Genomic DNA, 14,413 nt, shown 5'->3' on the forward strand with positions numbered 1-14,413 from the left:
GTGGCGAAATTTTTGCAAAATTATATTATGATGTTTTCTTACACATAGGCTTTCGCGTCGGTTCCAAGGTGAAATGTCCACTGTGTGGCATTAAAACCGAGTTCACTGTTCTCCCCAAACAGATGAGGTATTTAAGGTTAATGTTCTATCAGTTTTAAAGCAACAAAACCTACCTCTCTATGCTAAGCCTTAAACCTAAACCTAACCAATAGTGTCATAAAAGCAAATGTGAGATGAAAAACGCAATTGCTGTAGCAACCACGTCATTTTGTGCTGCTTTTATGACACTTAACTCGCGTCTCAACTCACATGCTCTTCAGGACTCGTATCTATCCTGGTCCTTTGCATCACAAGTGCTCTATCAGTTGAGCTACAGCGCAATTAAATTTCTCATGAGTAAGCTTGTAAATGTAGTTGGTTATGTAATGCAAACGTTAAAATGTATCACCTAAGAAGTCATGCACTATATTAAAGTGTTCAGATGTTATAAGATAGCATTGTGTGAGGAACAGGGCCAAAAGTAAGTGTTAATGAACTGATAATCTGCAGATTTACTCGTGATTTGTGTGAAATTGAATAAAAGTCATTGATGTTGCAGCGCCTCTAGTGTTAATTTCACTCTCGTGAGTTATTGACACATACAAGATTGCTACCACCTTTTTTAAAAGTCTCCTCCATCAAAGAATTGTAAGGTTTCTTCTGTCACCGTTTACAAAATGCTTCCCGAAACTAACAAGAAATATTACACTGTTGTGTTATGGTGTGTGTTGTTATAGTTCTGCATTCTTACATATTTGTGCCCAGTCTGTACTTCCGAGTCACAGACAAGAGTGAAAACACTCTGAGGCAGATGGAAACAAGCGCAGATATAAATGCAGAACTGTGACCTCAGACACGTTTATCTTTCAGGATGTAAGACATGACCTCAAGCATGGCTGATAGTATTATCAGGGTGAGGTCACATACAACAAAACAGTAGACACGTGCTTCAACAAGCTCTAAAATAGTGAACAGCCTGATTTGTTCTGTGTGAGGAGAAAGCGGAAGGTTTTTCCCAGAACACGGGTCACATCAGGACAGGTTGTAAAGCAACAAGAAAACCTAAGCAACATACTCATACAAATAACAAACTCATACATAAAAATGCAGTTCTTAGAACTGTAATAAAGGTATTAATAACTATTTAAGGCCATTTTGAGGCTCTGGGAAAAAGTCAGTGGCACAGAAAACTAGATAGGGAGGACCGGGGTTAGTTGTCACAGAGAAGTTGGGCTTCTAAGCAACTACTGTATAAGGTTTTAAGGAAAAAATCTGCACAAATACTTATTTCCTCTAGCGGTGGTTTTGTACGTTGTTTTCTTAAACACCTGGTCTTATTATAATATCTGAGAATTCAGTCCTCCCAACTGTAATTCCAGTATAATCATATCTTTGTAATGGCAGTTAAAGTGATGGTTCACCTAAAAATGATAATTCTCTTCATTTACTCACCCTCATGTCATCCCAGATGTTTATGACTTACTTTCTTCTGCTGAATACAAACAAAGATTTTTAGGAGAAATATTTCAGATCTGTAGGTCCATACAATGCAAGTGAAAGGGGACCACATTTTTAATCTTTAAAAATCACAAAGGCAGCATAAAAGTAATCCAAAAGTAATCCTGCTATCTTCAGAAGCGATGAGTGTGGGTGAGAAACAGATCAATACCAAAGTCCTTTTCTTACTATCAATCTCCTCTTTCACCTTATTTTTTTTTTTTTTTTGTTGATTCACATACTTCATGCATAATGCCTCCTACTGGTCAAAAGTGGTTTCTCACCAACACCTATCATATCGCTTCAGAAGACATGGATTTAACAGCTGGAGTCGTATGAATTACATTTATGCTGCCTTTATGTGCTTTTTGGTGTTCAAAGTTCTGGCCACCATTCACTTGCATTGTATGGACCTACAGAGATGAAATAGTCTTCTAAAAATCTTAATTTGTGTTCTGCAGAAAAAAGAAAGTTACACATATCTGAGATGAGGGTAAGTAAATAATAAGAGAATTTTCATTTTTGGGTGAACTGTCCCTTTAAACAATGACCACTTGTGGCTGGCATACATTAAGAGTCAATTACTGAAGGGAGACTTTAACCAAAAGGTTGAACTGGACAAGGTGGTGGACAAGGGATTCTTAGGACAAGGGATTCTTTCACAAATGTCAATTTGGTGCAAGTTTTCACACTTCCTTTGGGGCAATGTGTTTTCTTATGTGCTTTAAACATTGTCATTTTATTTAACAAATTATTAGTTTCTGTTGTTGAATATACACTTTTTTCATTGTTTCATCTTTCATTGTTGTTGTTTCACTGTTACCTTTTCACTGAAAAGCTCATACTGTGAAACACTGTTTAATGGCTGGTTCCCATTGTGACATCTTATCCCAAATGGGACAACATTCCCCACTATTAGGGCATGTTGTCACAAAATGTCAAGGTGTGTTTAATGATCTGTATCTTTATCTTTTACTGTATCTTTTTCCTGAGCAATAATGAGGAAAAAGTTCAATAGATTTTTTGTAACTTAAGTCTATATTGTATGTGCTTGCACAGAAACTGATTTTTGGAAATAAACCTAGCGTGAATACTGTGACAAATAGCCCTGGTTATCAATAACCAAATCAAAGACACATTTAAACTATATGGCATGATAAATAATTATAATTTTTTCAGTGCAATTATCTATTTTACTAACTGTAAATTACACAATGTTAAACGTGATATGCACGGATATGGTAATGTCTAAACATACAGGTGCATCTCAATAAATTAGAATGTCGTGGAAAAGTTCATTTATTTCAGTAATTCAACTCAAATTGTGAAACTCGTGTATTAAATAAATTCAGTGCACACAGACTGAAGTAGTTTAAGTCTTTGGTTCTTTTAACTGTGATGATTTTGGCTCACATTTAACAAAAACCCACCAATTCACTATCTCAAAAAATTAGAATATGGTGACATGCCAATCAGCTAATCAACTCAAAACACAAATCACACCTGCAAAGGTTTCCTGAGCCTTCAAAATGGTCTCTCAGTTTGGTTCACTAGGCTACACAATCATGGGGAAGACTGCTGATCTGACAGTTGTCCAGAAGACAATCATTGACACCCTTCACAAGGAGGGTAAGCCACAAACATTCATTGCCAAAGAAGCTGGCTGTTCACAGAGTGCTGTATCCAAGCATGTTAACAGAAAGTTGAGTGGAAGGAAAAAGTGTGGAAGAAAAAGATGCACAACCAACCGAGAGAACCGCAGCCTTATGATTGTCAAGCAAAATCGATTCAAGAATTTGGGTGAACTTCACAAGGAATGGACTGAGGCTGGGGTCAAGGCATCAAGAGCCACCACACACAGACATGTCAAGGAATTTGGCTACAGTTGTCGTATCCCTCTTGTTAAGCCACTCCTGAACCACAGACAACATCAGAGGCGTCTTACCTGGGCTAAGGAGAAGAAGAACTGGACTGTTGCCCAGTGGTCCAAAGTCCTCTTTTCAGATGAGAGCAAGTTTTGTATTTCATTTGGAAACCAAGGTCCTAGAGTCTGGAAGAAGGGTGGAGAAGCTCATAGCCCAAGTTGCTTGAAGTCCAGTGTTAAGTTTCCACAGTCTGTGATGATTTGGGGTGCAATGTCATCTGCTGGTGTTGGTCCATTGTGTTTTTTGAAAACCAAAGTCACTGCACCCGTTTACCAAGAAATTTTGGAGCACTTCATGCTTCCTTCTGCTGACCAGCTTTTTAAAGATGTTGATTTCATTTTCCAGCAGGATTTGGCACCTGCCCACACTGCCAAAAGCACCAAAAGTTGGTTAAATGACCATGGTGTTGGTGTGCTTGACTGGCTAGCAAACTCACCAGACCTGAACCCCATAGAGAATCTATGGGGTATTGTCAAGAGGAAAATGAGAAACAAGAGACCAAAAATTGCAGATGAGCTGAAGGCCACTGTCAAAGAAACCTGGGCTTCCATACCACCTCAGCAGTGCCACAAACTGATCACCTCCATGCCACGCCGAATTGAGGCAGTAATTAAAGCAAAAGGAGCCCCTACCAAGTATTGAGTACATATACAGTAAATGAACATACTTTCCAGAAGGCCAACAATTCACTAAAAATGTTTTTTTTTCATTGGTCTTCTGATGTATTCTAATTTTTTGAGATAGTGAATTGGTGGGTTTTTGTTAAATGTGAGCCAAAATCATCACAATTAAAAGAACCAAAAACTAATTCAGTCTGTGTGCACTGAATTTATTTAATACACGAGTTTCACAATTTGAGTTGAATTACTGAAATAAATGAACTTTTCAACGACATTCTAATTTATTGAGATGCACCTGTATAATGATAATTCTCTGACAATGACATATACTGATTTGCTGAAATACAAAAGACTTTGAGTACAAACACTGTACAGAACAGTCAAGATACAGCTTGTTTAGATGCAATGTAGACATTTAAGTATCAAATCTGTTGTACACATTTTCTATTGACTGATACATAAATATTCTTGTTAGCACATTGTGACCGGTATTACTTGTTGGATGAGTAAAGTTTGGCTAGCCTATACTTAATGATTTAACTATGCATAAGAGAAAATATCATGTTCTAACTTTCTCTTAGTACTGAGTTTCACACATTTACAAAAGTTTGCCATAGACTAAGGCACTTCACTGTTTATTCATCACAGCAACTATTTAACTTTGCAAGTCCCTTCTAGAGAAGTCTGAAAATATTGACCATTTCTTTATACAGTATGTATTTACAGTGTGTGTGTGTGTGTACATATATATATATATATATATGTATTTTGCTCTCGAGTGCTGGTTTGAGTCCTGACTGAGTTCTGTCTCCCCTTTCAGGTCATCAGAGGAATGGCAGGGCTCTTCAAGCTCCTGTATTACAGATTGCTCTAAACACACACACACACACACACACACACAAAATCGAAAAGTAGAACTGACCAGTGTGTTTGGTTAAACACACAAGCATAAAAATAAAAAATACAAATGACGGTAATTCATGATTCTTAATTCTTTCTGTAGATTTCATAATGTGTTTTCTTTTTATTGGAAAGCAGTGCACTCTTTTACTATTAGGCCACATACAAATCTGCCCTTAAAGTTTTAGTTTTGATATTGTCACTGCCACAGAGTTTTTCATAGTCAGTGGTTTTCATCTTCACTGTAAGTCACACCAACTTGTCTTCTGGCCTCATCCATAATCTCTACCAGAAGAATGGAGTCTGCCAGTGACATCACAGCACTCTCTTTCAGTCCTTGGAGAGACAGAACAAAACAGCTTTACAGAAAGCCAACCATATCATTTTAAAATGTGTCTATGTAACAACAACACGTATTCAAACACAATACAGGTCTTACCATTCAGCAAACATTGGCGCACCTTCTGGGCTTCATAGCGTAGTCCTGTGCTGTTGGTGAACTTGAGAGGAATGCTGGGCTCTGGTAACAGGTGCTGATTCACCTTACCGTTCACTTCTAAATTAGTAGGACACCACATGTGATCTGGTACCTTCAGATACAAAAGACAGTCAGGTTTCAAATGATTCATGACTTTTCCTTCACATTAATCACTAATGTGCACTAATTATATGCCATCATGTTCATAACACAGACCTCAGTCATGCCGTTTGTGCCAATAATGACAGCATCATTGATGAGCATCACAGATATAGAGCATGTGCACACAGCTATTCTGTTCTGTGAGAACTTCAGCACAATTATCATGTCCATCGACACATATAGCACATTAAAATGTATTACAAAACAATATGTGCTGTTTACAAATCCAATGTGTCCTTTTAAAAATTACATTTATTGTCATATTGATGAAAAGTCTGTATGAGTAAATCTCATGAAAACATGTCCAGGACACATTTTACCCCCCAAATCAAAAGAGAAATCAAACAAAAAAAGACAGTATTTTGCGTAAAGAAAATGAAGTCTATTATTTATTTATTTATTTGCATTGTGACACTATTTTCATGACAATTAAGCAAATTTTTATGTGTGAGCACTGAAAAAGATTTGCTGAAACATTTGCTCCTGTTGGTCTCAATTTTAATTCACTGGACATTTTACTTTTTTACTGTTATGTTTTTTTGTTTTTTTGGTAATTGTTCCCCCATTATTCTCAATGGTGATTTTTATTAGATTTCAAAAAAATTTAACATTTTATTTAAATCAACAAATTAAAAGCAATTCAACATATAGTACAATGACATATACATACTATTTAATATAGAATTTATCATAATCATAATATAATCATAGCACATTATTATCAGTGTGCTTAACTGTCATGGAAATTATGTCACAAAGCAAAACTTAATGGATCCTCAAAATCGGCTTCATTTTCTTTGAGAAATAAGTACAGTTTTCTTTAGTTTTTGGGATGAAATATGAACCAGACATGTTCTTGACAGGTTTCATAAGATTCACCATTACAGTAATATAGATTTTTTCAGTATAGATGCTTTGAAATCATGTGTATTGTGAAAAGCGCTATGCAAATAAAAATGACTTGACTAGTGTCTATTTTGATCATGCCAGTATTATTAAATTCTTAAGGGTTGAACAATTTTTCAGTTTATGTATAGGCTTCAATAGAGTTTAATAATTCTGTTTATTTCAAAGAAAGTGTGTTGTTATCAAATGTACCTGTGTCAAGAGTGTACCCAGTGGCTCGGATAGATTCTGGTCTTTCTCCATTGTAGACCATCAACACAAACTGCAAACAGTACACCCCAATATCTAGCAGGGCTCCTCCACCAAGATCTTTCTCTATCAGCCTAAGAATATGTGTGATTGGTGCATCAAGATCTGCTCTCACCATCTTAACCTCACCCACCTCGCCCTGAGCCAGCAGCTTTCGAATTTCCACAGACATGGGAAGAAGCGTGTCCACAGTGCCTGTGAAACATGTCAGTTGTTGGAATTGGGAATTGAAAGGCTGTTTAAGCAGAACACTAATCTTCATTTAATTAGGATATATCACAATTTAGTGATATTAGTCAGAATGAGCCTTTGAGTGGTAAGGTATTTAGTCTGCACTGAAGTCACTCACTCACCTCCATTAAGAATACTTTGTTTTGTTGGCAGAAGCAACAAGCTCCATGACTTCACCTACGATCATGGCCAGCGGTTTCTCTATAAGCACACACATTCCAGAGTTCACGAAGAGCTGCCCGACTCGCAGGTGGTGAGGATGGAGATTGCCAACTTGTACCGCATCTATAGAAATATCAAAGACATAAATTACTATGAGGTCTGTGGACTGTATGTGAGGATTTGTGTATTGAATTTCTTGTGACACTCTGTGCCACTTTATGTAGTAAAGCTGCAATTAATTTCTTATGATTGTCCAGCAGATGTCTTCCAAGGAAATGCCCTAAGACCATGCCAGGAGGAGGCTATGCTCCTGGTAGAGTGAGCTTTAACAGCCATGGGGCATTGAATGCCTTGCGAATCATACGCAAGCACAACGGCGTCAACATCCCAGTAAAAAAGTATTTGTTTGGAGTCTGCCAGACCCTTTGATCGACCTCCAAAGCAGACAAAGAGCTTATCCGTCAGCCTGGTTTGACTCGTATGGTCAACATACATGAGTAAAGCCCTTACAGGGAAGAGCATGTGCATTTTTTGTGCCTCGTCCAATGCGAACAGAACAGGAGAGAAAGCCTGTATGGAAACACCGAAGTCCTGAAAAGAGGGCCAAAACCTTGGGAACATAACCTTCCCTAGGCTTGAGAATGGCTTTTGACAAGCCTGGTCTAAACTTCAAACAAGAGTCATTGACTGATAATGCCTAAAGGTCCACAATGCATTTAACTGAAGCCAAAGCGTGAAGCAGTGCAGTTTTCAGAGTGAGTACATGTAAGCTTCCTGTAGTAGCTCAAATGGGGGACCCGTAAGTGCATTTGGCACAAGCGCTATGTCTGGGATGGAAGTGGGATGAAGGGGCCTCAGCCGCCTCGACCAAGGGGTGTTTGCCCATTGACAAACTGCCTAGGAGGTCGTGGCCAGTCGCTATAGCAGCGACATACACTTTTGAGCTTGGTGGAGAGGGGTGTTCATCCAACAGCTCCACCAGCTCTGGAAACCAAGGGCAGTTGGACCACTCCTGCGCAACCGACAGCATGGTTTTCCGGTCTTCAAGGACTTTGCACAACACTTAGTAAGGATAATGAACGGGAAGGAACATATATTTACATTTCGCTGGCCATCTTTGAGCTAAGGCATCCAAGCCCAGCGGTGCGAGTCATGGAGTATCAGAGGCGACAATTCGTGGTCTCCGGGGAGGCATACAGATCCACCTCTGCCTCCCTGAACCATTGCCAAATCATCAGAACTGTCTGAGGATGAAGTCTTAATTCCCCCTGTGTCAAACCCTGACATGAAAGCAGATCTGTGCCTCAGGTTACCAAGGACATGTGTTGCACATATCAACAGGAGATGTGTCTCACACCAGAGGAGAAGCTGGCACGCCAAGTCATCATTAGCCGAACTCCCCTCTGGTGGTTTACGTACACCACGACTGCAGTGCTGTTCAATCGGATCAGAACGTAAAAGCCTTACACGACTGAACGGAAAGCTCTCAGAGCTAGGAAGACTGCAAGCAGTTCTAGGTGATTTATTTGCCACACCGTCCTTGCACCTGTCCAGGTGCCGAAGTCTGGATGTCTGTCACACAGGTCTCCCTAGCCTATGTTGGACTTGTCTGTCGTGACCCCTTTGCATCTGGTCACTTGACAGAGCTCCACGCTTTTCTGATAAAGTGTTTTCCAAATGACTAGTGAGGCTTGCTCCAAAGCCAGGTGAAAGTGTTTCAGTGGAAAAGCTCCCTTAGCTTGAAATTCATCGATCACCGGAGAAGATGCGGTCAGATGTGCCGACTTGGCGACCGAGTCAAGTTGAATTCCTAAGAAGGAAACCTGATGGCTGGTGCATTAACACACTCTTCAGCAAATTGACTCTAATGCCCAAATGCTTCAAATGTGCAAGCAACAAATCCCTCTGTTTGCAAGCTTGTTTCTCTGACTGTGCTAAAAGCGACCAGTCATAGAGGTAGTTCAAAACGTGACACTGCTGAGCCTCAGTGGAGCGAGCACTGCATTGTCACATTTTCTCAACGTTCAAGGATTCAAGTGCCAGAATAGGTTGCAGCCCACTATCCTTTTTGGTTACTAGGTAGTAAAAATCCACTCTGAGTATTGCACACCTGCCTCTATCGCACCTCTGGTGAGGAAACTTAGTACCTCTCAGAGTAAGACCGCCGTGTCCCAGACCAGCATGGTGGAGGATACACACCATTGAAATGAGGAGGCCACCTCGCGAACTGCAGCATGTAGCTGTGTTTGATTGTACACAGCACCCAACTGGAAATGGCATGCCAGGTGTTTGCGTAATGGGCCAGAGGACACAGGAGCCCCCCATTTGCATTGGGGAATTGTCGGCCGACTGAGACCAGACCTCACCTTCAGACACTGCGCTCGACATAATGTCCATGTTTTCGTTGTAACCATTGAACGTGATCACACCATGCACGCAGATAGTGGGGTGCAGGTCGTCATAGGTGTACTCCACGGGCGAAGATGCTTGAAATGGAGACAGGGAGGCTCGCAAGGCTTGCACCAGTGACAAATCCTCCTTGACTTCTCCATGCTCTATATCACGCCCTCGCATGCTTCCCTCGTGAAGGAGTACGGTGGGAGGGGAGAGGACCAGCATCATCCTTCAGAAAGAAGTCGATCTGAGAAAGAAGCTTCTTGAGATTCCTGCACTTGCAGTGACTGCAATCAGAGCGCTGTCTCTGCGTGAGCTTGGCCCAGGCAAATAATACAGAGCTTGTGACCTTCAGACATGGGAATATATTGCTTGCATGGTTGGAAATATTTAAGAAACGCCTTCTTGAAAAAGACGTCGTTAAGCAAACAAAACACACACAAATCAAAATACGCAACAGCGTTATGAAACATGTTCAATCAAAGTATATGATTTCATTGAAGCACAACAGGAATTAGAAAATAATCCACTTGCTGACAAAGTGCAGTATCAGTGGTGAAGCAAAGGCTTGTCTGTCCGCTGACAGACAGAAAGCAGAAAACAAGCCACTCGCTGGGGTGTACAGACTCAACGGCGAAGCACATTGTAGCTTGTTCAACGGAGCACCACAGGGAAGTAGAAAATGATCCACTTGTTGTGAAAGTGTGCAGAATCTGATGACGAAGCAAAGATTTGGGCATCCAGAGAACAAGAGATAATATTGTGTCCCTGAAGGAGAAAATTCTGATCTGATAGGCACCATGCTCCACCTCATATGCTCGAAATGACACGCACATTGGGGATGGAATGTTAAGAGATATCTGCCAATGAAACTGGCGTGATTCTAAAGGGCTTCAGAGATCATTACTCCTGGGCGGAGCTTCCCATAGCGTCAGCAACTGACGCAGCGTCAAAATAACTAACTTGAAGGGGAACCAATATGGCTCAATTTGCTCAGAGCAGTTTAAACTGTGTTAAGTTAAATAAGTTTGATTATTTTTTCATAACCAATATAGTAACTGACAAAGTGCAGTAACAATGGTCAAGCAAAGGCTAGTCCGTCCGCTGACAGACAGAAAGCAGAAAACAAGCCACTCGCTGAGATGTGCAGACTCAACGGCGATGTGCATTGTAGCTTGCCAGCAGCCATATCACCCTGTAACTCAAGACTGGTTGCCCACTGAAGCTAAGAAGTGTTTAGCCTGGCCAGTACCTGGATGGGAGACCTCCTGGGGAAAAACTAAGGTTGCTGCTGGAAGAGGTATTAGGGAGGACAGCAGGGGGTGCTCAGCCTGCGGTCTGTGTGTGTCCTAATGCCCAGTATAGTGACGGGGACACTATACTATAAAAACGCACCGTCCTTCGTCATGACTCTCTGTGGTCATTAAAAATCCCAGAGCACTACTTGTAAAGAGTAGGGGTGTAACCCCGGTATCCTGGCCAAATTCTGACCATTGGCCCTTATCCATCATGGCCTCCTAATAATCTCCATACATTAATTGCTGTATCAGTCCACTCTCTCCTCTCCACCAATAGCTGGTGTGTGGTGAACATACTGGTGCACTATGGCTGCCGTCACATCATCCAGGTTGATGCTGCACACTGGTGGTGGTTGAGGAGAGTCCCCTGTTCACTGTGTAAAGTGCTTTGAGTGTAGAGTCAGAAAAGCACTATATAAATGTAACATGCACGCATTCATTCGTTCATCATTATTATTCCTGGGCGGAGCTTCCCATTGTATCAGCAACTGATGCAGTGTCAAAATAACTAACTTGAAAGGGAACCAAGACGGCTCAATTTCCTCACTGCAGTTTTAAACTGTGTTAAGTTAATTAAGTTTAATTATTTTTTCATAACCAATATAGTAACTATATGACAATATATAACCTATAGCCGGGTCTCTGGCCAGCTCCTTGTAACTTCCAGAAGCTTTGAGGATACCGTGCTGCTTGGCGAACTTCTGAGCGCTCTTCAAATCATGAGCTGCCACAGCAACAAACTTAAAGAAGCAAAGTTTTGGTTATTTGAGTAACATAGTGACTTTACACGATACATTTAAATGTAGTCTCTAAAATTGTATTATAAACAATTTACATATTTTTGTGTTATTAATGGTTTCAGTTCAATAAAGGAATAGTTCACCCAAAATTGAATTTACTCACCCTCATGCCATCCCAGATTTGTAGCTTATGACTTTCCTTCTCCTGCAGAACAAAAGAAGAAAAGAATATCTCAGCTCTCTAACTAAAGCTATTATCATTAAAAGTTATATTTTGGTTTGTTCTCATCCAAAATCATTCAGATCACTTCAGAAGACACGAATAAATCCACTGGAGTCGTATGGATTACTTTTATGCTGCCTTTATATGCTTTTTGGAGCTTCAAGGTTTAGGTCACCATTCACTTGCATGGCATGGATCTACAGAGCTGAGATATTCTAAAAAAAAAAAAAAAAAAATCGTTTTTGTTCTGCAGAAGAAAGAAAGTCATATACAAGAGAGACGGCATGAGGGTGGGTAAATGATGAGAGAATTTTCATTTTTGCGTGAACTATTCCTTTAACCATGCACTGAAACCATTCAAATCGCCAGTGAATTTACATACGCGAATACTAAAGATAGTACGGTCAGCCCGTTTTTACGCAACAAAAAACACGAGTCAAAATAGTCTGTTTTGTCCATTGAAGTCTATTTGAAAGTAGCTTTAGTCAAGAACTATGTAAGTCTGTTGACTGGTGGCTACACCACAACTAAACGTGTTCTTTGTTTAACTGGGTATCGATTCATGCAGAAAGTAGCGATCTAATTCCTATGCAGAAAACATTTCACTGTAACTTCATTATTTATTTTAGTATTGTTAATAATGCAGTTAAATATACAAGGCAAGTTCTCAAATTATGTTTGCACGCTGTAAACAACAGTGAAGCCCATCGGTTGTGTAAAGCACACATACCAGATGTTCCTTTAATGATAAAGTTTTCAGCGCCACTCTAAAGTCATGACTGATTTGTCCAGCGCTGCAAATTCCCTAACGAGTGGCCATGTTCATAAAATATAGACCTAAACTAAAAGCCTACACAGACAGCAAACTTAAATCCTCTCATTCAAACATCTACATGACCCTGGCAACGCTGGTTAACCACCAGAGGACGCCAGAAGACAGTGCAGTTTATATAATAGTTTTTTCAAGATAATATTCCAGAGTTGCTAACCTCACTGTTTCATTCCTATCCATTATGTTTTAAAAATAACTAATTTTAAAGCTTCCCTTATTTCAAGACTGATGTCAAAACAAAGGCTGCTTTAGTCAGTTTATTCATGCAACTAGCAATATGATCTTAAATAATCAGTTAAAAGTTCTTAGGTGTAGTCAGGTTAACACAAAAAATAATAGGGCCTGGACAACATTTTTATGGGTGGGCCCCCTCTCCTCCTGGCCCAAAGAGTAGGCTATGGCATAAAGGACCTTAGTTGGCCCTCCTCATCACAGGGCCCATGACAACATTTGGCCCTGGGTGTAGTGTGTACTTTTTGGGGGTCACACATAAAAGAAGGCAGGATCTGTAGGGGTTGAGCTAGAAAGATCTTCTGGATGTGTCTGTGGGTTGGCCTGTTGCAGGGGGTTTGGCCTCTGCTGTGTTCCCAGACTACACAATGGTGGGAACTCTGTGAGGTCAGCTCTGCTGTTGGGTGCTATTTTTAAATACAACATCCACAATCTGTCAAGGGCTGCTCCACTGGGAACTTCCACCAGCAGTCTCCACAAGCCACGGAATTTAACCCGGGACAACTCTTCAAATGTGATGGAAAAACATCTGGACTGAGCTGCACCCACACAAGGGTCTTTCTCTTTCACTTAATTATTTGTTCTTTGGTCTGTGCTAACAGATGTCTGTATAGAAACTACCTTTCTTTGGAGTATTTAAATCTCAGTCATTCGGGCAATGAGGGCTGTTGGTGGCCTAATGGTTGAAAATCTGGGCTGTTGTAGACCGAAACAGCAGGCTGCAGGTTCAGTCCCATGTAGAAATGATCTAGGAATTGGAGTTTTACCTGCAGTAAGTGCTAGTCAGTTAGGTAAGTAAATGAGTGTGCTGCAGGCTTGTGTGCCATTCAGAATTGAGTTGAGAATGCCTTTTTAGGCTGATGTGTGTAATTTGTTTTTAATGTTTAATCTTATCCCAGTTTAAAAAGGATAGTTCACCCAAAAATTAGAATTCTCCCATCATTTACTACCCTCATGCCATCCCAGATGTGTATGACTTTCTTTTGCTGAACACAGAGATTTCTAAAAGCATATCTCAGCTCTGTAGGTCCATACAATACAAGTGAATGGTGACTTGAACTTTGAAGCTTGTAAAAGACCGCACTGAATTCAGATAACGTCCCTTGCGCTCTCAAAATGCACCAAATTACAGTTTTAAATTTAACCATTATTTTATCATTATAATGCGTATAACAACAAGAGTTTACATATTTTCGCAGATCTGATGGATTTAAACAGGCGCACTGACGTAGCACCGAAAAATGTATGTATGTAGCTGTACCTTCGAAATTTGACCACAGTGGGGGAAGAAAGTCTCACTGCAAACTGGAATATGGTGGTCCCTATCGATTCAGTTCACTCGACATTGCAGTAAATGCTTTTGGGGAATTCCTTCTTCAACAACCTAGTTGAATCCCTTATAATAAGAAGACTATAATAACAAGAAGACCGTATAATAACGCCAATCTTATGATTGGCAATGGTGTTTGAGCCCCGCCCCTTTAGGCACGCAGTTGGCCTATATAAGTAGGTGTGCGAACACCCCT

At 40.3% G+C, this 14,413-nt stretch overlaps 1 pseudogene; it reads right to left on the reverse strand.

Annotated features, from left to right (window-relative positions):
- Positions 1–5,204: 5,204 nt before the first annotated feature.
- LOC127447733 (trans-1,2-dihydrobenzene-1,2-diol dehydrogenase-like) lies at positions 5,205–12,644 on the reverse strand (annotated as a pseudogene).
- Positions 12,645–14,413: the final 1,769 nt, after the last annotated feature.

This window comes from Myxocyprinus asiaticus, chromosome 11, assembly GCF_019703515.2.
Source record: "Myxocyprinus asiaticus isolate MX2 ecotype Aquarium Trade chromosome 11, UBuf_Myxa_2, whole genome shotgun sequence".
Lineage (NCBI taxonomy): Eukaryota > Metazoa > Chordata > Actinopteri > Cypriniformes > Catostomidae > Myxocyprinus > Myxocyprinus asiaticus.